Source organism: Canis aureus, chromosome 20 (genome assembly GCF_053574225.1).
Source record: "Canis aureus isolate CA01 chromosome 20, VMU_Caureus_v.1.0, whole genome shotgun sequence".
In the NCBI taxonomy this organism is placed as follows: domain Eukaryota; kingdom Metazoa; phylum Chordata; class Mammalia; order Carnivora; family Canidae; genus Canis; species Canis aureus.
In genome coordinates this window covers 27211707-27238395 of record NC_135630.1, presented here as the reverse complement: position 1 = coordinate 27238395, position 26689 = coordinate 27211707, and the positions used below count along the sequence as shown (strand labels likewise).

The 26689-nt window shown below is 39.7% G+C and overlaps 2 long non-coding RNA genes and 1 pseudogene across 3 annotated transcripts; 1 reads left to right on the top strand and 2 right to left on the bottom strand.

Moving 5' to 3' along the window:
- On the top strand, positions 1–769 carry LOC144291604 (uncharacterized). Of its 2 annotated transcripts, none has more exons than XR_013358946.1 (2): positions 1–242; positions 390–769. It is a non-coding gene; the product is annotated as an uncharacterized LOC144291604 (long non-coding RNA). The 2 variants fall into 2 exon arrangements; XR_013358947.1 differs by having other exon boundaries at positions 344–769.
- Positions 276–25995, bottom strand: LOC144291605 (uncharacterized). Its single transcript, XR_013358948.1, has 3 exons — positions 25882–25995; positions 2408–2544; positions 276–410 (listed from the first exon to the last, which is right to left on the bottom strand). It is a non-coding gene; the product is annotated as an uncharacterized LOC144291605 (long non-coding RNA).
- Positions 5341–5802, bottom strand: LOC144291928 (large ribosomal subunit protein eL30 pseudogene; annotated as a pseudogene).
- Positions 25996–26689: the final 694 nt, after the last annotated feature.

The window sequence follows — 26689 nt, the reverse complement described above, 5'->3', positions numbered from 1 at the left end:
GCAAAGTCTTGGAACCCACTTTTGTAGGACTCTTCCTTGAAGTCAAGGGACAAGTCTAGTTTCTCCTTTGGGTCAAGCCCAGGGACACCAGTTGAATGCTGCTCCTGAGGAGGTCTGGGTGCTGGGATGTCAGGGCATCGCCAGTGTCCTTCTCTGTCCACAGAGGTACCACTTAGAGGAAGGCAGATTCCCCCAGCGAGGTCACCAGGCAGGGACTCTGTGTCGGAAGCACTTTCAAAGGGGTCAGTTTTTGTGTCTGAATGACTTTCACTCTGGTGGGACAGTGTCTCAAAGTCATTGTGGTCTGTTTCCTGGTTCCATGCCTGTTTCTCTGGTTCTGCAGGAGAAGTGGGGAGCTGCTTATCTTCAATTTTGTCTTCACCTGGCAGGTGTATACCTGGCTCTGGAGTCTGCAAGGGCAAGAAGAAAGGAGTCAGACAAGGCCTCAGGACATTTGCACTCATGTTACATTGCACCAGCCTTTGTCAGAAGGAGGAAGGCTCAGAAACATCTTATTAGTTCCCCATGTGTGCCTAGGAAAAGAGAGGTAAATATGAAGAGCTACCTTTTATTAACACAGAAAACAAGCGATGAAGCCAAACCCAAACAGTACGGAGAAAATGTAGCACATAGTTAAAGCAATTCTATTAAAAAATCAGAATAGGAAAAATGAGCATGTGCAGTTTAAGTAAGTATAAATATGTTGTGTGAGTCATGGTGAAAAGCATATCTCTGCCTAATGTTTGCAGCAGTAAATATCAAATTAATATATGTTTGTTTTGTGTTGTTTATTCTTACATAACCAACTGGATTAAAGTCAAGACTCTTACACTTAGAAATGTTTTCTGAGTTAGGTTTGCTGGAGTAATTAAAAAAAAGAATTATTGAATTTTAAACACATTTCATGATATTATAAGTGCCTAAGACAGCTTTGAGAATAGGAAGAAAAAATGGAGAATTGTTCAAGTATTTGCAAATTTTCCTTTTGACATTACACATTTCTTTTTTTTTTTAAAAAATTATTTATTTGAGAGAGAGAGAGAGTGAACAGAGGGAGGGGCAGAAGGAGAGGGAGAGAATCCCAAGCAGACTGCCTGCTAAGCACAGACCTGACCCGGGGCTCAATACCACAACCCTGAGATCATGACCTGAGCTGAAATCAAGAGTCAGATGCCAAACCAACTGAGCCACTCAGGTACCCCTGTCTTACACATCTCTTAATCAACTTGTTGAGATATAAATTTATATGCATCTGTTTAAAATAGATGGACCTATGTATTTTGACAAATGTGGACACCCATGTAACTACTATCAATAAAAACCTAGAGTATTTCTATTTCTCAAAGAAAAGCCCCTGCCTCTTCCTAGTCATTCTCTACCTCTGTCCTTCTTACTTCGCAATGACGTGTTTTCTACCATACAGTCTAGATCTCTGTTTTCTGGAGTTTCAAATGATCAGAATATGCAGTTTGTATTCTTCAGGGTCTGGCTTCTTGCTTTCAGCATAGTATTTGAGTTTCATTCACGTATCATGGTTGTAGCATGTGTTGGACAGACAATGCCTTGAATGAGGTGATAATGCTACACCCTTCTTTCAATCACCAAACTCCCCAAAGACTCCTTAGACCAGAGTGGAACAAGCAATTGGCTCCATTTTTAGCTAAGGCTCCTCCACATTAAGTTTTGTACAAAAGCCGTTCATTCAGCCAGCCATTCCTAAGCACGTTTCTTAGGACTTGTCATAAGAGATTTCATTACTCCTTAACTGAGAGGAGAAAAATGGACAAACACCAAAGCATGCAATATGAAGCTTTTTAAGACACAAGATAGATTCAGAACATCAGGAATAATATGATAGTATAGTTTCAAATTTGTTGCAAGGCAGGTAGGAGTCAGTCCGGAATATGAAAGGAAACATTAAAAATCAAAACATTTGGAAAGGAGTGCTGTGTGCTTGCTGTGTGGTATTTGGGGGAGATATCCAGCTAGGAAGCCAGGGTTTCCCAAGTTCTCCAGCAGGAACACAGGGGCAAACTCTGGTCACTCCCAGGTCACCCACAGCCCTGTGAGGATGAGCAAGATGTGGATGTGAACATGCCTTGGCAAGCACAGAGGCCTGTTGCCGGGAAGGAGAGAAAATGAAGGCCACCTACAGCTATTGTTCAGTGAGTGCTGCTTTTGGAGCATGTCCACTCCCTCATCTTGCCAACTGAGTTATGAAATCAGGAACTGACACCCCAATGATAGAACATGTGAGCAGTCCTTTTAGCCAGACATAGCTCGACATAAACTTATAGACCCATAGTGGCATCAATACTCACATGCTTCAAGCCCAGAGAGTTCCAAAACCCAAGTTCCAAAAGGCCAATGCTCTGGACAATGATTATCCCAAAATTCCTGTGCTTACCTCTGTTCAGTATCACCTCCCAGAACACTGCCCATAAGGGGATGGACTAACGCCAAGGTACTGGACTCCCTGGCTGGGTCTTCTTAATGATCAAGCCTTTCTTTAAATTCCAGGTTATTCGGGCAAGAGGTCTCACTCTGTTTCAATGAAAATAAAAGAAAATTGCAGAAAAATACAAAAAATAATTTTTCCAGATTGCAAAATTGGTGTTGTCTCTGCAAGTGCACTGGTATAGCAGGTTTAAAATTCCTTAAAAGTGTACAAATGCTGAAATATGAAGAGCACATATCTTTTTAAAAAAGCATTTGATTTGGTTGAATATTAGGTTCTAAATCTTCTAAAGAAAGAATCTTTTCCTCCTGACTTGGCATAGGAGTAATCCTCAAGTAATTTCTCAGCATGAATCCATGTAATTCCATGGTTACCCTGGAGGGATGGCCTAGGGATTAAATCTAGAAGCAAAAGTATTCTTTTTGTTTAAATTTTTAAAAATATTTTATTTATTTACTCATGAGAGCCAGAGAGAGAGAGAGAGAAAGGCAGAGACACAGGCAGAGGGAGAAGCAGGCTCCATGCCGAGAGCCCGATGTGGAACTTGATCCGGGGACTCCAGGATCACACCATAGGCCAAAGGCACACGCCAAACCTCTGAGCCACCCAGGGATCCCTGTTTAAATTTTTTGTGAGAGTGAGCGGTGGGTCAAATTTGAATGTTCTTAAGCAGAGAAACTATTTTTGTCACAGTCCTGGCACTTCCTAATTGTCATGTTTTTGTAACTATATGAAGCTTCAAACGCTAGGGCAAGGTGTTTGGACTTTCTCCTGTATTTTTTTTTTTTTTTCTAAAAGCCATTATGATTTGCTCTTTGACCCATGATTGACTGATTGATTGATTAAGATTCTATTTATTTATTCATGAGAGACACAGAGAGAGAGAGAGAGAGAGAGAGAGAGAGGCAGAGACACAGGCAGAGGGAGAAGCAGGCTCCATGCAGGGAGCCCGATGTGGGACTCGATCCCTGGTCTCTAGGATCATGCCCTGGGCTGAAGGCGGCGCTAAACTGCTGAGTCACCTGGGCTGCCCCCATGATTTGTGTGTTTGAAAAGAATATGTATTCTCTAATAAGATCATGCAGGGTTTGATAAGTGTTCATTAGCTCAAGCTTGTTAACTGCTAAATCCTAATTAATACTGTTAATCCTCAGTAATTTGACCAGTTTTTCATCTGCTATTAAGAGAAGGGTGATTTTAACATTTAATGTAACCACAAAGGTGGTGCACTTGTCAATTTATTCTTAACTCTGTCACCTTTTGATTGACATATCTCAGCATTATGTTAGTAGGTGCATAAACAAGTTTATGATGGTATACCTTCCTGGTGAGTGGCTCTCTTGCTACATAGTAACCTTTTTTATCCCTAATAAAGGTCTTTGCTTTCAAAGCCATCTTCTCTAATATTAATAGACCTATACCAGAATTCTTTGGGTTATTATTTTCCTAGTTTTTCCATTCCTTTATTTTCAATCTATGCTCCTTAAGTATATTGTTCATAAACCACATGTAGCTGGGCTTTCAAAATCCCATCTATTTCAGTCACTTTTATTTAGTTTTTAAAAAGATTTTATTTATTTATGAGAGAGAGAGAGAAAGAGTGGGAGCATGAGTGGGGGAGGGGCAGAAGGAGAAGCAGACTCCTCCACTGAGCAGGGAGCTCAATGGTATGCAGGGCTCGATTCCAGGACCCTGGGATCATGACCTGAGCAGAAGGCAGATGCTTAACTGACTGAGCCACCCAGATGCCCCTTTCATTAACTTTTAACTACAAAGTTTAATCAGTGAGCATTTATTGTGATCACTGGTATATTATGGTTTCAGTCTACCACCATATTTCATTCTTTTGGGGTTTCTCCTTTTTTTCCTGGGAATTTCTCTTTTTTGTGTGTAGATTCAGCAATGGTTTGCTTAAGAGCATAAATATACGCATCATTTCTGTGTATTTTTGTTGCAGTGAGCATTTTGGGCAATACACAATCTGCAAAAATTCTAGAAACAGAAATTCACTCTGCTCACTGTAGTCTGACTGGCTATCTGTTCATTCACCCAAATCACTCTGGCAGAAGCCCCTAGTGACCTCTGCACTACCAAACCCAGGACTCTGGTTTTCTGTCTTGATTGCTCCTTGTTGTTGTTGTTGACTATTTAATTTTTTACAACTTTGTTGAGGTATAATTGACATAAAATAAAATGTACATATTGCAAGTGTACAATTAAAGTTTTTACATACATCTGGGAAGCCATGACCACAGTCAAGATAATGAACACTTCTCTTGCTTCCAAAAGTTACCTTATGCTTTTTTGCTTCCTCTCATCTCCTTCTCACCTCTCCCTGGCCACCCTCCTCCATACCCAGGCGATCTTTACTTGCTTTCTGGTTCTACAGATTAATTTGCATTTTCTAGAATTCCATAAAATGGAATCATACTGTATATATTTTTGGTTTGGCTTTTTTTTTTCACTCAGAACAATTATTCTGAGAGTCATCCATGTCTCATGTGTCAATAATTTGTTTTATTGCTGAGTAACATTCCCTTGTATAGAGATTGCACAGTTTATTTATCCATTCACCTACTGATGGACATTTGAGTTGCCCCCAGTTTTTGGCTTTTCAAATAAAGCTGCAATGAACATTCGTGTACAAGTCTTTGTATAGATGTGTGCTTTCATTTATCTTGAGTAAATATTTAGAAATGGAATGACTAGATCATATGGAAGGGCTATATGTTTAATTTCTTAGGGAATGGCAAATGGCTTTCCTTTCCATTCCATTCCATTCCATTCCATTCTATTCTATTTTATTTCATTTTATTATTTTATTTATTTTATTTTATTTTATTTTATTTTATTTTATTTTATTTTATTTTATTTTATTTTATTTTAATTTTATTTTTTTCTTTAAAACAAGCTCTGACCAGTTTTATTAAAGAAAAATTTTGTGTGATTTACTTTTCACCAGTCTGTTCTGGCAGGCTTCTAATGATATCAGAATCACCTGGATCAATGATAGCCAGTGTGCATACTCTGTAGTATTTCCCACATGCTGTGCCCAATTCAATATTATTGCCACTGTAGTGATGGACACCAGTTTTGGCCAACATGGCCTAGTATTCTATTTCAGATTTCCTCAAAGCCGGGCAATTGTTGGCCAGGATGACCAGTTTCGCTTTGCCGTGTCTGATCATTTTCAGGGTCTGCTTGTACCCCAGCACATACTTTCCACTTTTCATAACCGGTTGGAGCCTAGAGTCGATCGACTCCAGCGACTTTTTCGTCTTCTTTGCGGCCACCATCTTCCTGCCTTAGACGCGGGACGGCCCCAACCAACAGCAACCGCCAAAAAATCCCCATTCCCTTTTATACTGCTCCAGCAATATATGACAGTGAGCTGCTCCATATCCCCCCCCACCCCTACCCTCCCCGCCCTGCCCAATCTGGTATGGTATCCTTTGTTCATTACAGCCATCCCAGTAGGTGTGAAGTGGTCTTAATTTGCATTTTCCTAATGACATATGATGTAAATATCTTTTCATATGCTTTTTCAATCTGTACATCTTTGTGAAATAGCATTTCAATTTTCAGTTTTTTGCCTATTAAAAAAATTTGTTGTATTATTATTATTGAGTTGTAAGACTACTTTACAGATCCTAGATATAAGTCTTTTGTTTGATATATCTTTTGCAACATTTCTTCCAGTCTATGACTTGCCTTTTCATTTTATTGATAATTATTTTTAATTTGCAGAGTGAAAAGTTTTTATTTTGATGAAGCCTAATTTATTCGTTTTTGTAGGTCATGTAGGTCATGTGTTGAATTTTAAAGACTCATTCCAACTTAAGATCACAAAGATTTTTCCTATCATTTCTTCTAGAGTATGGTGGACAGGATAATGTCCATCTCTCCCAAAAGATATCCATATCTTAATCCCTGAAAGCTGTCAAAGTTACCTTTTATGGCAAAGGGGATTTTACAGATGTGGTTATGTTAAATATCTTGAGAAGATTATGCTGAATTATTGGGGTGGGCCTGATGTAATCATGAGGATCCTTTTAGGGGAAAAATAAGAGGCAGGAGAGTCAGAGAAGGAGGTGTGATAATGGCAGCAGAAACAGAGTGATTCAGGGAGGGCCATAAGCCAAGGAATGTGGGCAGCCTTCAGAAGCTGGAGAAAGCAAGTAAATGATTCTTCCTAGAGCCTCTGGAAGGGAACACAGTCCTGCTGACCCCTTGGTTTTAGCCCACATGAGAGTTTTCCGTGTTGTCTACCAGTAGGCATGTGTAGCACAACACTGGCAAGGAACACAAGCACTGTGTCACATATAACGATGTTGCTTTCCAGAGAAAGCTCATGGTCTTTTTAGTGTAGTAGAGTCTGGGTTATAGGCCTATTTTTCTCAGTTGTCTGAGTTCACCTTTCTGTCAGTGGCTGCCATAAAGCTGAGTGCACTTATCTTACTGGATTTGAAGAAAGACGAAGGAAGGAAATTAGAGCCCTCCAAAAATTCTAAATATTCTTCTGCCACTCTAAGTTATATTGATTTCTCTATGATACATGTGGAATATAAATTCTATCAGTTCTTTTCACAACTAACTGGTCACAAAAACTTTGGGGACATAAATTGTGTCATACACACATCATCTCCTGCTGCATCTGTTCCGGGGGTACAGAGTAAACACAAAGTAAGTATTTGAGAGATACAGAATCACACAGGATCACCATGCAATGGATGGCTGTTTCAATTCTGTGGCTAAAGATCTGAAAATCTTATGATTTTATTTTCACAGATCATTTCCCCCAAGCATAATATTCAAAGGTACATCCAGATTTACACACACATTTCCTGCTTATTGTATATATTAGACTTGTGCCAGCAGAGGCAGAGCATCTTATTTTTTCAGTTTTCCAATTTGGAATGTATTTTACTATAGAAATGAAATATTTTACTACTCTACTTGAGTAAAGAAACATTGTGTGTGTGTGTGTGTTTTAACAAAAGGAAACTCTTATTCAAATAATTGGAGTTAGACTGCAGTTCACAGAGGCCTCAGACAAGAGGGAGGGTGAGTCCCACTGCAGTCTATCCTCTGGTTGCTCAAGGAGCACCTGATGACTCCTCAGTCACAGCTCAGGGTGTGGCACACAGTTGGGCAGGGTTTTCCAGTAAATGTTTGTCAGGTGAATTAATGAACAGAATGCAGTGACAGTTATTTAGTGGGGGTGTAGAGAGACAGACAGAAAAAGAAGAAAGTTGGGGAGGTCTGAGGAGCCCTAGAAGCTCCCTCAGTTTTAAAGCAAGTTGCCCTATTACCTATGGACAGAGCCGCTCACTTACTCAACCTCATTCCCTACCCCTCCGTGATGTTTGGACCTGATCTGATCATATTTACCTTTTTTACTCTCTAAAAGCATGGGATTTTAGGTCAGTTGTTCCCACTGATGAAGTTATAAGGCAAATGTATTCTCTATACTGCCCAAGGATTCAAGCAATTTCTACCTCACTGTACCTACATGCACTACATGCACTTAGTTTTTACTCATTTGTTAGGTGACAAGATTTCTTCTATCTGGAAAGTCCTTTTAGGCAATCAATGGGAGTTAAATATGATCTTGGAAGTATTACTATTATGTTTACTTAAAAATATTCTAGAATCTTGGGGTGCGTGGCTCAGTCAGGTGGAGTGTGTGACTTTTGATCTCAGGGTTATGGGTTGAAGCCCCGTTGTTGGGTGTAGAGATTACTTAAAAATGAGATCTTTTAAAAAAAAGAATATTCTAGAATCCTAAATGGCCTTTTCCTTTAATTAGCCCTCATTCTATATGCTCAGCCTGAATTTCCACATAAATCAGACACTTTTTATTTTCAAAGGCCCTATAGCAATCTACTGCTTTGTCTGATTTTTCTGGGAAAGTACAGATGCATTTGCCAAAATTCTGGATTCAGAGCCACTTAAGAAGTTGCCATTTAATAAAAAAGATGTGATTATATATATATATATATATATATATATATATATATATATATATATATATGTAGCTGTGACTGTGATACACACACACACACACATATACCTAGAGTGGAATATTACTCAGCCATCAAAAATGAAATCTTGCCTTTTACGGTCACGTGGTTGGAGGTAGAGTGTATTATGCTAAGTGAAATAAGTCAGACAGAGAAAGACAAATACCATATGATTTCACTCATACATGGAATTTAAGAAAGAAAATAGATGAACACATGGGAAGGGGGAAAAGAGCAAAAGGAGAGAGGGAAACAAACCATAAGACACTCTAGAAGAAGTTGCCATTTACTAGAACTGTTATGTACCAGAGATGGTTTGAAATAAAAGACACACAAAACAAAGCCCCTTCTACCAGAGGAGTTCTTTTTTTTAAAAAAATATTTTATTTATTCAAGAGAGAGAGGCAAGCCAGCTCCATGCAGGGAGCCCGATGTGGGACTTGATCCCGGGACTCCAGGATCACACCCCAAGTTGAAGGCAGGTGCTAAACTGCTGAGCCACTCAGGGATCCTCTATCAGAGGAGTTCTAAACTAACAAAGGAACAAGCAGCTAGGCAACTAGCAAGTGTGAAATGTGCTGCATGCTCTACCAACAGTATAAACAAAAACTATACACACACATGAAAATGAATGATTTTAGAGGGAAGAAGTTCTCACGGGGGCTTCCCTTTGAACTGTGTTATGAGAGATGAAGTTTCATAAGTGCCAGGGGGAGAAGTGTAAAAGTAGGCCATTACTGATGGCAAGTAAGGTCCCTGAGGGGCTTGGTAGCAAGATGGGTCCTTAGCACTCTTCATTTCTTCTTCTATGTCAGATGAGGGCATATTTACCTACTCTGTACCCACCAGAAGGTGTACATCTCCACCTTCTCACATAACACATAATGCTGCAATCATCAGTATTATTCAACAATACCAAAATCTGGAGGTATACAGGTGAATCAAGTAGACCTTGCCATTGCCCCCAAAGACACACAAACAGCAAACAAGGACATGTGTGTGCATAATTAAAAATTCAGATGAAGGTTGTAAAGGGATAAAAGCCAAGGGGCAATGAATGATTAGGGAAAGTGTTTACTCTGAGACCTGAAAGCTGAACAGGAACCATCTGTGGAAAGGGTTAGGGAGGAGAGCATTCTAGGTCAAGGAAAAAGCATAACTCACAGGTCTAGACACCTTGGCTCAAGTGATCCAATAGGACAGGCCACTGTGACCTCATGGCGGAAGGCAAAAGGAGGTAAAGGCCAGATACTGTGGGGACTTGTAGGTGTGTTGGAGATTTGGATCTCATTCTTAGTTGAGAGGAAGCCAATAAAGAGTTTAAGACGTGATGTGGTTTATCTTTAGAGTCACTTGGGCCAGTCAGAAAACTACTGTAGTTTTTTACTTGTCTTCTCTATTAGACTCTAATGTCTCACTGCTGGGCACCTACTAAAGGCACCCTATTATCTGGCTGCATGCCCTCACATTGGCCTCTGAAACCTTTTCTCCTTCCCCATGGACTACTCTAAATGGTGAACTGAATCACCTGAGAAACTAGTCTAGAATCCCTTTCCAATGGGAAATAGGCATTTAACCACAGCTTAGAGAGGTAAAAAGTAAGTGACTCTCATTGTGATGAGAATTTGACTTATGCAACTCACTTCCCTTTTCTGTACCTCAGCATCCTCATTTGTAAATGAAGGCATATGACTGGATTAGCATATTCCAAGACAGCATTCTAACTGCAGCTTCTGCCTTGTGATACAAATGAGCTCAAAGGAGCATCACTCTTACTCTTAAAATGAAAAAGCAATAGTTTCAAATTCACAACTTTTTTTGGAGCCATCTGAGAGCTGAGGTTGCAGAGCAAAGTACTGGCCCAAAATATGAGAGACGGGCATCTGCAGGGATATAGGAAACTCAAACTTCCAAGACTAATACCAAATGATCTAACACATGTCATGATTAGAATCCTAGAAGGAGAGGAGAGAGAGAACAAGGCAGAAAAAAATATTTGAAACAAGAAGTCCAAGAATTTCCTCAAATAAGTGACCATATTAAGCTACAAATTCATAAAGTTCAAGTAAGATAAATATAAAAGAAAAAAGTTCATATGTATGAATATCATACTTAATCTGCAGAAAACCAAAGACAGAGAAAATCTTCAAAGCAGATAAAGAGACACAATAATAGAGACAAACGAGGATAAGAATTAGAGCAAAAATCTTATCAGAAATCATGGAAACTAGTATGCAGTGGAGTGACCTCTTTAAAGAGCTGAAAGAAAAAAAATATCCAGCAAAAGAATCTTTCAAACATGAAGGAAAAACAAAGATTTTCCTAGCAAAAATTGAAGAATTAATTTCCAGCAGGCCTACTGTATAAGAAATGTTAAAACTTCTTCAGGCAGAAGGAACATGATAGCAGGCTGAATCTTGGGTCTACACACAGAAATGAAGAGTGCAAACAGCAGAAGAAATGTTCTGGACCTGATAAATGTAATCTATAAAAAATCCTAAGGCTAAATCCATACTTAATAGGAAAAATTGAATGCTTTCTCCCTAAGTCTTTAACAAGGCCAGGGTGTTTTCTCTTATCACTCTTACTCAATACTGAACTCTGTAGTCCTAGCCAGTGTAATAAGACAATAGAAAGAAATAAAAGGAATACAGATTAAAATGGAAGAAATGGAAGAAACTAAATAGTCTATGTGCGATTTTCTACATAGAAAATTCCAAAGGGGGGAATCCCTGGGTGGCTCAGCAGTTTAAGCGCCTGCCTTCGGCCCAGGGCATGATCCCGGAGTCCCAGGATCGAGTCCCGCATCCGGCTCCCTGCATGGAGTCTCCCTGTGTCTCTGCCCCTCTCTCTCTCTCTCTGTCTCTCTTTCTGTGTGTGTGTATGTGTGTGTCTCATGAATAAGTAAAATCTTAAAAAAAAAAAGAACATACCAAAGGAAATTAAAAAAAAAAACCCTCCTAGAATTAACAGGAGGTTTTAATAGGTTTCAAGACGATAAGGTCAAGAAACAAAATAAGTTGTATTTCTATATACTAGGGATGAACAATTAGAATTTGAAATAAAAAATAGCATTTTTTGAATTATAAAAATCGTAGCCAAAAATTATATCCCTACGTATAAATCTAAGGAAAAAATTTAGGACCTATATGCTATATTTCATCAGCATGGCTTTTTAATCAGTACTAATCAAAGAAATCAAAGTAGACATAAATATATAAAGCAAGTGTGCTTTTCATGTATTTAAGGACTTAATACTGCTTTATACTACTATTACTTAATATTACTAAGCCAATTCTCCCCATTTTGGAATCATTTAAGTAACAAGATAACCATATTATTGAATTATAACCCAAAGAGAGAATAATTATCCATAAGCCTATACTGATAGGAATAAATGACTGAATAAATATTAAAAAGGGGATAAATAAGGGCACATGGGTGGCTTAGTGGCTGAGTGTCTGCCTTCAGCTCAGGACATGATCCCAGGGTCCTGCAGGGACCTGCTTCTCTCTCTGCCTATGTCTCTGCCTCTCTGTGTCTCACATGAATAAGGGGGAAATATAATTAATAAATAAGAGAAATAGTTGCCATTGTCATAGTAAGAGTTCTCTAGCTGAGTAAATATATAAAAATTTATATGTATATATATATGTAAATATATATATAAAATGTCATCCATTTTCATTTGTTTCCATTTACTTTATTATTTCTTCTTTGATATTCTGGTTGACCCTTTCATTATTTAGTAGCATGTTATATAGCCTCCATGTATTTGTGGTCTTCCCAGATTTTTTCTTATGGTTGACTTCTAGTTTCATACCATGTAGTTGAAATAGATGCATGGTATGACTTTGATATTTTTAATTTGTTGAGACTTGTTTTGTGGCCTAACGTGATCTATTCTGGAGAATATTCCATGTACACTTGAAATGAATGTGTATTTTGCTGTTTTAGGGTAGAATGTTCTGAATATATCTGTTAAATCCATTTGTATAAGTGTATCACTCAAAGTCACTGTCTCCTTACTAATTTTCTGTTCAGAAGATCTGCCCATTAATGTAAGTGGGATGTTAAAGTCCCCTACTATTATTGTATTATTATCAATTGGTTCCTTTATGTTTGCTATTAAGTGTTTGTGCATTTGGGTGCTTATATCTTGGGTGCATAAATAATTACAATTGTTATATCTTCTTGTTGGATTGTTTCCTTTATTATGATATAATGTCCTTTGTCTCTTGTTACAGTGTTTGTTCTAAAGTCTATTTTATCTGACATAAGTATTGCTACTCCAGCTTTCTTTTGACATCCATTTGCATGATAGGTTTTTTTTTTTTATCTCCTCACTTTCAATCTGCAGGTGTCTTTAGGTCTAAAATGAGTCTCTTGTAGGCAGCATATAGATAGGACTTATTTTTTTTTAATCCATTCTGTCACCCTATGTCTTTTGTTTGGAACATTTAGTCTATTTACATCCAAAGTAATTATTGATAGATATGTATGTATTGCCACTTTATTACTTATTTTGTGGCTTTCTGAAGATTTTCTCTGATCCTTTCTTGTAAAAAAGACATATTTTTATAAACACAACATCAAATACCTTAGTACATAAGAATATATATAAATATATGTCCATAATCTTCATGGAAAAAAATTTTTACTTTAAATGCAAAATTTCAGTTTCAATTTAAAAGTTTCTTGGAAGACATTAAAGGACTTCTGGTTCTGCCAAAGATGGAGCAGCCTCATTGCTCCCACATCCTCCCCCTTACAACTAAATAACTGTAGGCACAAGACAACAAGACAGTAAGTCTCTGAAGAGTGGGAAGAAGAAGGTGGCTGTTTAGGACCTTCTAGACTTAAGGAATGACATGAGTCCACTGGCTTTCTTATTGCTTACATGTATATTGAAGAACCTGTAAACCTAAGCTCACAATAGGCTCAAACAAAAACTGCCCTAATGAAAGGTCCGGGACAAGGGTAGCCTCACAAAAGAATACCTTTTTGGCAACACCTTCCCTGTTCCAGCCAAACACCAGTGAAAACCACATTGTCTCATCTCACTCTGGTTTCAGCAGGGTGAGTGCTCAGAGATACTCCACCTGTTCCCAGGAAGGAGGTGATGCTCCAGTTTTCTCATCTGTGGGTATTGCCCCTAGTGGGCAATGTCAGTGACCCCAGCAGAAGGCAGATATCCTGTTCAGTGGAAGCAGGTGGTATTCTGACTCCTTTGCCATCAGAGTGCCAGCAGGGTGCTGAACCTCAATCCCAAACCAATAACAATCAGACTTAACAAGGCAGAATGAGAAGGAGGTAATTACCACCATGTTTCACTACTACCTCCTATCCCCCAGCGAAGACTCTACCCCAACCCAGCATCACATAGGTGGAAAGGCTGGTGAAAGGCTGGCTTGCTTATCCCTCCTCATGCCTCCCTTCCCATTTCTTCTCTGGTGCCATCACCCCTAAGCTTCCACCCCTCCCTGAAGCAACAGTGTGGTATGAGTCAGCCCTCTGCTTCCCCTTCCTGTACAGAAAGAGGCAATGTCAGTCAGTGCTCCATTTTTTATTGGGCTGTTATTGTCAAGGCCCAGTATGAAGTTTAACATTACACATCCACCATGCCCTAGCAGTACATCTCAACTGGGTATTGCCTACTACTAAAGGAAGATTAAATAGGATCCAGAGTGTTATAATATCCAAATGTCTTAGATACAACTGAAAATCACTGGTCTTACCAAGAACCAGGAAAATCCCTACATGAATGAGAAAAGACAATCTACAGATACCAACACCAAAATGAATCAAATGTCAGTCATTTTTTTTAATATATTTTTTTAAGATTTTATTTTTTTAAAATTTTTTTAAAAATTTATTTATGATAGTCACAGAGAGAGAGAGAGAGAGAGAGAGAGAGGCAGAGACACAGGCAGAGGGAGAAGCAGGCTCCATGCACCGGGAGCCCGACGTGGGATTCGATCCCGGGTCTCCAGGATCGCACCCTGGGCCAAAGGCAGGCGCCAAACCGCTGCGCCACCCAGGGATCCCAAATGTCAGTTATTTGACAAAATTTTAAAGCAGCCATCATAAAAATGCTTCAATAAGCAATTATGAATTTTCTGGAAACTAATAAAAACAAGAAAACAGGAAAAAAAATAGGGAATAGTTTTCTTTTTAATGAAAAAGAATCAAATGGAAATTATAGAACTGAAGAATATAATAAGAGAAAGAAAAATCTGGGTTGTCTGAGTGGCTCAGTCGGTTGGGTGTCTCTCTTTGGCTCAGGTCATGATCCCAGGGTCCTGGAATTAAGCCCCAAGTTAGGTTCCTTGCTCAGCAGGGAGCCTACTTCTCCCTCCCCTCTGTCTCTGTCTCTCTGTCTCTCTGTCTCTGTCTCTTTCTCTGTCAAATAAATAAAGTCTTAAAAAAAGAAAAAAATATGCTGGCTAGGCACAGAAGCAGAGGGGAGATGATACAGGATAGAATCAATAAACTTGAAGAAAGATCAATAGAACTTTCCCAATCTGAACAACAGAGAGAAAAGAGACTGTAGCAATATTAATAGTCTCAGGGATATGTGACATCATAATAAATAAGCTCATATTTGTATCATCAGAGTGTCATAAGGAGAGGAGAGAGAGTATAGCACTGCAAAACTATTTGAAGAAATGATGGCTAAAAATTTCTCAGATATGGCAAAAGATACAAATTTACAAAGACTCAGAAAGCTGAGCAAACTCCAAGTAGAATAAATAGAAAGAATTCCATGCCAAGAACAGCATAATTGAACTTATGAAGACTAAAGACAAAGAAAAAATCCTGAAAGCAGCCAGAGAGAAATGACATACTCTTGTAGCAAACACATTTTGAATGACAGTTGATTTTGCATCTAAAACTATGGCAGTGGAAGAAAGTGGGTATTTTTTAAGAGCTTACAGGAAATAACTTGCCAACTAAAAATTCTGTAGACAGGGAAAATATCTTTCAATAATGAAGAAAAAATAAGGACACTAGAGAAGACACGTAAGTGGAGAGATATGCTATACTTCCGAATCTTAACAATTGGCCATGCCTGGAGAGCCTTGCTTCATGATCTTCAATGTGATAAATTAGTAATGCTGTGAGCCATCTACCCAACCCTGTGAATTACAGGATTCCAGATGATCACTAAAGATAAGGAATAAATAATGTGTCTTGCATTTATACTTTAAAATTTCTTAAAAATCTGTTTTTATCGCCCTAACGAAAATCTTTTCATTTGCCCCAGGCCAAGGCCCACCTTGTTAAGTGTGCACTCAGGAAGATGTAGTGGGAACAACAAGCCCCTTGTGGCTCCTCAGACATGGGTGCTTACTGTTGCTCTGCAATTCTTCCAGTAATTACTCTCTCATTCTCCACAAGGCTACTTCAGACCTTCCTGCCACCCAATTCTCCTGCTCCACATCTTTTACTTGTCTCTTCCAGGTGATCTGATCACCTCCTTAATGGAGACAACATTGTCACTCAAGAGTACCCTCAAATTTTGTCTCCTCCTTTACATTCCCTTAAGTGTCATTCATCTCTTCCTCCTTTCAAGTACACTTTCAGTCCCATTCCCTTTCTCCTGTATGTGTTCCCAGTCACACCTTCTCCTGCTGATGTGAGCCCTCCAAACTCCAATGACAATCTTGTCTTTTCTGTAAGTTCAACTTTCCACTGGCTTTCTCCCAATAGCACTTAAGCATAATTTTCATTCTCTCATTTAAAGTAAAGTCCTCCTCCCAACTTTTTTTATTATATATATTATATATATATATTATAATTATATATATTATATTTATATTATGATTATATATATATGAAATTAAAGTTCAATTTGCCAACATATAGCATAACACCCAGTGCTTATCCCATCAAGTGCCCTGCCCAGTGCCTGTCACTCAGTCACCCCATCCCCCCACCCACCTCCCCTTCCACTACCCCATGTTCATTTCCCAGAGTTAGGAGTCTCTCATGTTTTGTCACCCTCTCTAATTTTTCCCACTCATTTTCTCTCCTTTCTCCTATAATCCCTTTCACTATTTTTTATATTCCCCGTATGAGTGAAACCATATAATGATTTTTCTTCTCTGATTGACTTACTTCACTCAGCATAATACCCTCCAGTTCCATCCACATCGAAACAAATGGTGGGTATTTGTTGTTTCTAATGGCTGAGTAATATTCCATTATGTATATATATATATATATATATATATATATATATATATATATATATCACATCTTGGGCAGCCTGAGTGGCTCAGCGGTTTAGCACTGCCTTCAGCCCAGGGCATGATCCTGGAGACCCGGGATGGAATCCCATTTTGGGCTCCCTGCATGAAGCCTGCTTCTCCCTCTGCCTGTGTCTCTGCCTCTCTCTCTGGGTCTCTCATGAATAAATAAATCTAAAAAAAAAACAAAGAAAAATTATATACCACATCTTCTTTATTCATCTTTCAATGGACACTGAGGCTCCTTCTACAGTTTGGCTATTGTGGACATTGCTGCTATAAACATTAGGGTGCAGGCATCCTGGCTTTTCACTGCATCTGTATCTTTGGGGTAAATCCCCAGTAGTGCAATTGCTGAGTCGTAGGGTAGCTCTATTTTTAACTCTTTGAGGAACTTCCACACAGTTTTCCAGAGTGGCTGCACCAGTTCACATTCCCACCAACAGTGCAAGAGGGTTCCCCTTTCTCCACATCCTCTCCAACATTTGTTGTTTCCTGTCTTGTTAATTTTTGCCGTTCTCACTGGTGTGAGGTGGTATCTCATTGTGGTTTTGCGGACCATTTTCTCCTGTGCTTATTGGCCGTGTCTACGTCTTCTTTGGTGAAATTTCTGTTCCTGTCTTTTATCCATTTCATGATTAGATTGTTTGTTTCTTTGGTGTTGAGTTTAATAAGTTCTTTATAGATCTTGGAAACTAGCCCTTTATCTGATACGTCATTTGCAAATATCTTCTCCCATTCTATAGGTTGTCTTTCAGTTTTGTTGACTGTTTGTTTTGCTGTGCAGAGGCTTTTTATCTTGATTAAGTCTCTTTCTTTCTTTTTTTTTTTTAGTATTTTTTTTTAATTTTTTTTATTTATTTATGATAGTCACAGAGAGAGAGAGAGAGAGAGAGAGGGGCAGAGACACAGGCAGAGGGAGAAGCAGGCTCCATGCACCGGGAGCCCGACGTGGGATTCGATCCCGGGTCTCCAGGATCGCGCCCTGGGCCAAAGACAGGCACTAAACCGCTGTGCCACCCAGGGATCCCTTGATTAAGTCTCAATAGTTCATTTTTGCTTATGTTTCCCTTGCCTTCATACATGTATCTTGCAAGAAGTTGCTGTGGCCAAGTTTAAAAAAGATGTTGCCTAGGTCCTCTAGGAATTTGATGGATTCTTGTCTCACATTTAGACCTTTCATCCATTTTGAGTTTATCTTTGTCTGTGGTGAAAGAGAGTGGTCTAGTTTCATTCTTCTGCATGTGGCTGTCCAATTTTCATAGAATCGTTTATTGAAGAGACTGCCTTTTTTCCAGTGGATATTCTTTCTTCCTTTGCTGAATATTAGTTGACCATAGAGTTAAGGACCCATTTCTGGGTTCTCTGTTCTGTTCCATTGATCTATGTGTCTGTTTTTGTGCCAGAACCACACTATCTTGATGACCACAGCTTTGTAGTACAACCTGAAATCTGGCTTTGTGATGCCCCTGGCTCTGGTTTTCTTTTTCAATATTCCTCTGTCCTCCCAACTTTCTTGACATTAGTTCCCTCCAGCTACTCGCTACTCTCCTTATCTTACCTTCTATGTCACTTTTTAAAAAAGATTTTATTTATTTATGAGAGAGAGAGAGAGAGCCCAACAAGGGGAGCAAGAGAGGGAGAGGGAGAAGCAGACTCTCCTCTGAGCAGGACCCTGGAATCATAACCTGATCTGAAGACAGCCACTTAACTGACTGAGTCATCCCTTATGTGTCGCTCTTTAATGCAATACCACCTGATCCTGCCCACCATCTATGGGAATTACTCTAATAGATCACCAGTGTGACCTTGCTGGTGCTAAATCCAGTGCACATTTTGGTCTTCATTTAACCTGACCTCTCAAGAGCACCTGACCTCAACTTCTTTCTTGAAACTCTATTCTTTGGCTTTGAGCCACCATACCCACCTGGGTTTCCTTCTTCTATACCTGCTGCTTCTTCCTCCTTCTCTGGCTCCTCTTCCTCCCTTCCACATCAAGAAACATCAAGAATGTTTCCAGTCATTCACTGATGACCTCCAAACCTTATCACTATCTTAGAGCTATCCATGGAACATCACCTCTCATTGTCATAGCCACTTCAAATGATTAAATATCTCTAAAACTGAACTCATGCTTTCCACTGTTCTGTCTCTCTTCTAGTCTCTGTGAAATGGTGCCATTTTGCATCTAGTCAGCCAAGCTAGGAACTCAGGGATCACTCATAACTTGGTACTTTCTCATGCTCAATCCCACATTGTATCACATTCACCTCTCTCCCTCACACTGGTATTTCTACTTTTCAAGCCATCATCATCTTGCTTGGATTACCGCAACAGTCTCATTAGTTTGCCAGCCTCCTCTTTAAATACAGTTCTGTCCATTCCCATAGTACTATCAGACAACCTTTCTAAAATGAAAATCTGATCATCTCAGCTCCTTGCTTAGAGCCTTTGGCAGCTCTCTTACCTGTCCTTTCACTGCCCTGTATCTCAGGCTCCCTGAAGTGAATTCCATAGGCCAACAACAATGAGCCACTGTGCAGCAGAATAGCATTATTCTTTCTGCTTGGGACTTTCCCACCCTTGCTAAATTCTATCCATCACATCAGATATTCTTCCTCCAGGAAGCTGCCCCTGCTTCAAATAGACTTCCTAAGTACACCACAGCACTGTGTTTATTCTTCTTGTAGCAATAATTAGACTGTATCTTAACTCCCTGTTATCAATTCTGATCCCCCCTTTTGAGTTGGAGGCAAGAGCGTGCAGAAGGCAAAATTTTTGCCCCCAGTATCACGTTCATACATAAATTACATGACACAAATGATTTTGCAGATATTGAGATTAATAATCAGTTAAAATTAAGATAAAGAGATTACCCTGGATTACTTTGGCAAGCCCAAAGTAGTCATATGCTTCAAAGCAGAAGAGGAAGGCAGTGAGCTGGGGCAGAAGTCAGAAAGATTCCAAATGTGGCAAAGCTCGGACACTCCTTCACTGGCTCTGAGCTATAGGGGGTTATGTGCAAGATGTAGCTATGGTAAAGAATTCTATGAATCGGGGAAAAATTGTGAATATGAGATATATGTATATTTTTGAGATTGAGAGGAAATTTTCTGGCACACCCTCACATCAAACTGAACCCATGCTCTGTTGTAGCCTGGCAGTCCAATATAGTGCTCTTAGTAGCTAACATCTGTCCTATCACTTAAACCTGGCTCCACCAGGAGTGTGTTTGTGTGAGCTGCAGAACCCTTCTGCCTTAGTACATAAAAAGGAGCAGCTTCAGTCTGCAGCTTTTTATTGCCTATCATTTCCCTGTTTTTCACACACTCCTTCTTGTCACGGGTGTGTTCTGGCTCCCTATGAGGCCTTGAAGCATCTGCCCAATCAGAGTCCTATCATTTCCACCTGAGAATCCAGGTCTCTCTCTTCTCTCTGACCAACTCATCAATCTACTCAGTGCTGCCATCTCATGAACTCTCCCAGACCCAAATCCACAATCTTGTATTCCTTCCTTCATTTTTAATTCTTTCATTGGCCATCTTGTGTTAAGTCTCTGTTCCATGCCAGGCTCTGGGCTTGGCACAAGGGACATACAGACAAATATAGGGTTGACTCACTCCTCCACTATTAGTTTCCTGATCTGGGAAAGTGATAATTTTCTTTCATCCTGGGCTGATACCCGTGGAAGGCCTCCTTCCCAGGCCTGCAGAAGGACTTGAAAAAGTGCATGTTTACTTGCAGCACACTGCCCTGTGCTCGAATGGGCTTTAGCTCCAGTGGCCCTGCTGCACAGGACTTGGCTACATGTATGTCTTATATTCATATCCAGGACTGTATTCAAAAGATCTGTCCATGCTCCTGGCCCACCCAGGGCTCTTATCTGGAGGCATAATAGCATTTTTATGTCCATGGTACAGGAGAAAAATGTGGATAATATGAAACAACCATACTACAAACAAAATGCAGTTTTTCCTACTTACATATTTAAATATTAATCTTAGCATGCACATGTATAGCCCTCTATTCTGCCTGGACTTCTATATTTCTTCTGGCATGTTTACTGTACAGTTAATATAAAGGTTCATTTAGTTACTTAAACATAAAAAAATACAGCTAAAATAGGTCCATTGTACTTGACAGCATGCAAACTTTGCATTCATTAACTCATTTGTTCTTCACAATTTGTGTACTATTATGACAATTTTGAATTAGTAGCAGCATGGTGTCTCAGAAAAATTAAAAGATCCTGTTGTTAGAAAGAACTACCACTTAGCCTTATGTCTGTGGGTAAAGGTATCAGACTTGCCTGAACTTCAGTTTCCTTATCGGTAAGATTTAAGGAAAAAATGCTATATCATGTATGTATGTTTGTGCTCAAATGAAAAAAATAGGTGTAAAATGCCCAGCAAATAGTAGATATTCAACAAATACTGGGTCTTTTCCTCTTTAATTTTAAAATTAACACAACTGAAGCTAGGGAAAAATTAAACAATGTGGCAATGTTTATGCCTCCTGCTTCTGGGTGGAGTGACCTTCACACCTGCTCACCCTGACCTGCGGCCTTTCAGGTCCCATACATCCATAATGGAAAGCAAGATCTTCTGTGGCAGGAGGCTAACATTCCTAGACTCACAGTTAGCAGCTTCAGCTCACTTAGTAACCAGCTATCACTTATGCAAACACTGCATGTCTTTTGTTTCATAGAAGCAAATGGTATATACATTTTCCTGCGTGTGCTGTGGTTTAAAAAACAGAGCCATGTTCAATGATGGGCTGGAAGTGCACTGTCACAGAAATATTTTCATCCGGTAGCATTAGAGGATGGGAGCTAGCATTTCTAGAGCTCACTGTGTCTTATATTCTTCCTTTCATTGAAATTCTATAGGAACTACATTCCTCTGTCCTCCCCTAGCCTGGTGATCAGGGCCAACAGGCTAATGCTAATTCATTCCTACCAAATGATAGAAATTTTACCTGTGCTATCTTATTCAATTTTCATCACCCTAGAGGATGATTGCCACTATTTCCATGCAGACTTAAATTCCACTGAACCAGTGGCCAGTCCCTGGCATGAGTGGCCGGCCACCAGTATGGATCCATATGGAGCTGGGGACCATTCATTCTGGCTGCTGTTGATGCAGACATCTACCTCATTGTCTCTGGTCTGTAACTTGGACTTCAGAGGCTCCTACCCTTTTACCCTGAGGCCTGAGTTCTCTTTGTTTGCCAAATATACCTTCATTTGGTAAGTGATAGTTCGTTCTAAAATATCATAAATGTGGGGACTCCTGGGTGGCTCAGTTGGCTAAGTGCCTGCTTTTGGCTCAGGTCATGATTCCAGGGTTGTGGGATTGAGCCTGATGTCAGGTTCCCTGCTCCCTCAAGGAGCCTGCTTTTCTCTCTCCCTCTGCTGGTCCCCCTGCTTGTGCTCTCTCTCTCTCTCTCTCTCTCTCTCAAATAAATGGATAAATGAATAAATAAGTATTTTTAAAATATCATTAATATGGTGGTTAATTTTATGTGTCAACTTGACTGGGCTAAGGAATTCCCAGATAACTAGTGAAACATTATTTATAGACGTATCTATGAAGGTGTCTCTGGAAGAGATTATTAGCATTTAAATGGGAAGACTAAGGAAAGAAGACTGGCCTCACCAATGCAAGTGGGTATCATTCAATCTATTGGGGACCCAAATAGAACAAAAAAGTGGAGGAAGGGAGGATTCACTCTCTTTGGTAGAGCTGAGACATCCACCTTCTCCTGCCCTTGGGGATCAGTGCTCCCTGCTCTCAGTTATTTGGAACCAGGCCAAGACTTACACCATCAGCCCTCTAATTCTTTGAACTTTAGACTCAAACTGAATTATACTACTGGCTCCCTCGGTTCTCCATCTTGCAGATGGCAGATCATGGGACTTCTCAGCCTTCATAACCACAGAAGCCAATTCCTATAATAAATCTCCTCTTATATACATCTCTATATACTCTATTGATTCTCCTTCTATGGAGAACACACACACAGTTAATATAGTAAAATATGAAAATTGCCAGTACTGGTGAAGGCAGTATAACAGAAAGAAAAAAAAGTTCCAAGCTCTGAAATGTTTACTGTGGGTCAGTTAACCATCCTTTCTGAGCCTCATATTTACCATCTGCAAAATGAGATAGCTATTCTCACCTCATACTGTTGTAAGGGTTAAATTAGGTACCTGAAATATAGTATGTGCTCAATGAACATCAGTTGCCTTCCCATATACACACGCCATCCCTGCATAATTAAGTATTGTAATGTTCCTGAGTCACTGCTGCTAGAATAATGGTTTCTGCTTGGACTACAACAAATAAGAAGCTCTCCCTGTCTACTTTACATAAAATCTCTCCTATTTGCCAGCACAAATGGCTCTGTACACACAAGGGATTATAAGACTGCTATTTCAAGTATTCCAGAAAAAGAGAAAGAACAAAAGGTCATTTGTTAACATATATATGAGGTACTATATTTTTATAATGTTTTAGATTAATAACAAATCAAAAAAGACTATATAAAAACCAAACCCTAGGGGCACCTGGGTGGCTCAATTGGCTAAGCAACTGCCTTTGGCTCAAGTCATGGTCACAGGGTCCTGGGATGGAGCCGACATCGGGCTCCCTGCTCATCGAGGAGTCTGGCTCTCCCTGTGCCCCTCCCCATTGCCTGTACTCTCTCTCTCTCTCTCTCTCTCTCTCTCAAATAGATAAATAAAATCTTTAAAAAAAAACAAACCCTAGAATACTAGTCTTTTTAACAAATGGTACTAGAACTATAATCATATGCAAAAATGCAAAATAAAAAAACCCTCTACCTTATACCATACATACAATTAATTCAATATAGATCATATACCTAAGTGTTAGAACTAACCCATAACACTCTTGAAAATCTTTATGATCTTGGATTAAAAAGCTTGTACAACATGCAAAAGAAGTGAAAATCAAACTTTGCTCAAATTTAAAAATTTTACTGCTTAAAAGTCACTGTTAAAAAAATGGAAAGGTAAGCCACAGACTGGAAGGAAATATTTGAAAAATATACATCTGATCAGCACTATATCCAGACTATATAAAGCACCCTTATAGCTCAGTAGTAAGACAAACAACCCAATAAAAAAAAATGGGCAAAAAATATGAACATACACTTCACCAAGAAGATTAGGCAGATGGCAAATGAACTCATGAAACAGTGCCCAACATTCTTAGTCCTTAAGGAAATGTAAATTAAAACCACAGCTCTCACATACTGCTGATGGGAGTATAAAACAGTATAGCCACTGGGAAAGAGCTTGGTAGTGTCTTATAAAGTTACACACTTGCCATGAGATTGGTGGTTCTACTCTTATATTTTATTTTTTAAGATTTTATTTATTTACGAGAGAGAGAGAGAGAGAGAGAAAGAGAGAGAGAGAAGGGGTATAAGCATGCAGAGGGCAAGAGATAAGCAGGTTCCTCACTGAGCAGGGAGCAGGACCACAGGGCTCAATCCCAGGACCCTGAGATTGTGACCTGAGCTGAAGGCAGACACTTAACAAAGTGAACCACCCAGGCACTCCTCTACTCTTATGTTTTTACTGAAAAAAAGTGAAGCACATGTTCACACAAAGATTTTTAAGCAAATGCTCCAATAGATGTATTCATAATTCATAATATTCAAGCTGTCAACCATCCAAATGTCCACTAACTGGTGCATAATCACACAGTGACATCATGGAACACTACATAGCCACAATAAGGGAATGGACTTCTCACACTCAGAACAACATGGTTGAATCTCAAAAGCATTCTACTAAGTGAAAGAAGCCCAACACCAAAGGCCACCTAAGCTGCCATTTCATTTATGTGAGACTCTAGAAGAAAAGGACACCTGAAGTAGCAGAAAACACACCCATGTTTACTGGGGTCACGGGAAGGGGATTTACTAGGTAGGGGCAGAGGGGAACATTTTCAGGGAATAGAAATGTTCTATATGATGATTGCATAATGATTGTAGGGATAATTATGCAATTGAACACATTTGTCAAAACTCATCAAATTACACTTAAAAGTGGTGAATTCTATTATATACAAATTATACCTCAATAAAGCTAGTTTTAGAAATCCATATTGTAATCTCTAGGTTGGCCAGAAAAAGAATCACAAAGGGAGCTAATGGAAGATACCTTAAACAACCGCATACACAGAGATTGAGGTTAATCTGCCCAAAAGGCTGTGAATTGGCTAACCTGACACCATGCAACAGGGGGGCCATGCAGGGAACCACAGAATAGGACCTTTGAAGAAGCAAAACCTGGACTGGATGAAATTGTTAAGGATTCTCACCAGTTTTTCCTCTCCAGAAGAGAGTGTTTTTTTTCCTAAAAATTAGAAAAGCAATAGATGGTTCATTGTGCAAACAAAGCAATGAACCAGAAGGATATGAATGACTCCCAGCCCTGGCCTCAGAAGTGCCCTCTGGGTGCAGGACCACGCCCCTCATATTGTCCTCCTGTTCCCCCTACAGGTAGTTCCTCAGTGGTTCTTTAATGAAAAAGGACTGAAAGCCACACTTAGATTTAGTTTGCAATTTAGGGGTTCAGATTTCATTAAACAGATTTCCTCATAAAATCTCAAATCTCACTTCTGCAGGGATCATATCTGGAGTGCATAAGCCCTGCCTGATCACTATACATGTAGAAATCAAGCAACTGTTCTGGGTGGGCAGTGGGTAAAATAAAGAGCAGGAATAAGCATGTAGATAACACCATTACAGTAATTTCTGTGTAACTAAGTTAAAGTTAAGTTTAGTTTAATAAATAGCTTTTACAGAAAACAATCACATCCATAGCAAATTGACATGTATACCCAGTTTGTAACACACAGTTTAAAATTCTGAAAATATATCCAATGATCAAGTATACTTACACAGGATCTGTTTGCGCCCTGCCATGACCTCAATGGGTTGTGGGTTGGCACATCCTTCATATCCAGGCACAGCAGGGCATGGCAGGGCAGGCTGAACAGTAACAGGACCATCTAAACTCTGAATTTACTCTCCCATCCAAATCTCATCAAAAAGTCTCTTCCTAGACACAAGAGTAGTCTCCCTTCTTAGAAGCACATGTGGCCTTTCTTACCTCTTAGGTCCAGCTGTCCTGGAACACAAGTAAACCAAGGTGTGGCCTTCTCCAACAGAGTGCCTTCTGCAGAGAACTGGGGAACATGCCTGGACTGGGCAGGGAGGGAGGCTTTGTGAAGTTTGGAGAGTGCCTCTGGGTATTTGCAACACCAACACGTGCTTTACTAAGCCCATTCTGGTTGGGCTGATTCACCAGGTGGGGCCACAACACCTGACAGATGAAAAAATGGAAGCACCGGCTTTCCTTCCTGAACTCCACCCTCTGGCTCCACAGGACTGAGTCCTGGAGGAAAAGCAGGGAGGAGATTATGTCTCCCCACCCTGCTGAGGCTACACTGACTGGCATGGAAGACAGTACAGCTCAGCCCAATTCAGCACTTTAGCTCCTGAGGCCATGCTCTGTTTCTAGCACTGTGCCAGACTGGAAGACCAGCCCCCACAGAACAGAAGAGAGACAAAGGTAGTACAAGATGAATTAAAAAAACAGTGCAGGACAGTTTGTAACCAGATAGAATATATCCATTCTCCATAATTCAAAAATTTATTCAAACATTTATTTGTTGGATCTTTATGCCAGATTCTATGCTAGGTAATAAATAAAAGACTCTGTGCTGACCCTTCGGGAGGTCAGACAGAAGTTGAAGCAAATAAGAAGGCAGAAAATTATAAGGCCAAGTGATGAGTACTAGATTACTGAATGTGAAAGTTTGGTGGGACCTCCCAGGTAAATATGCCAAGGCAGACAGGAGAAACTTTCTAGAGAAAGAATGCATGAGCTAAGCTGGAAACAGGAGTAGAAGTTCAGC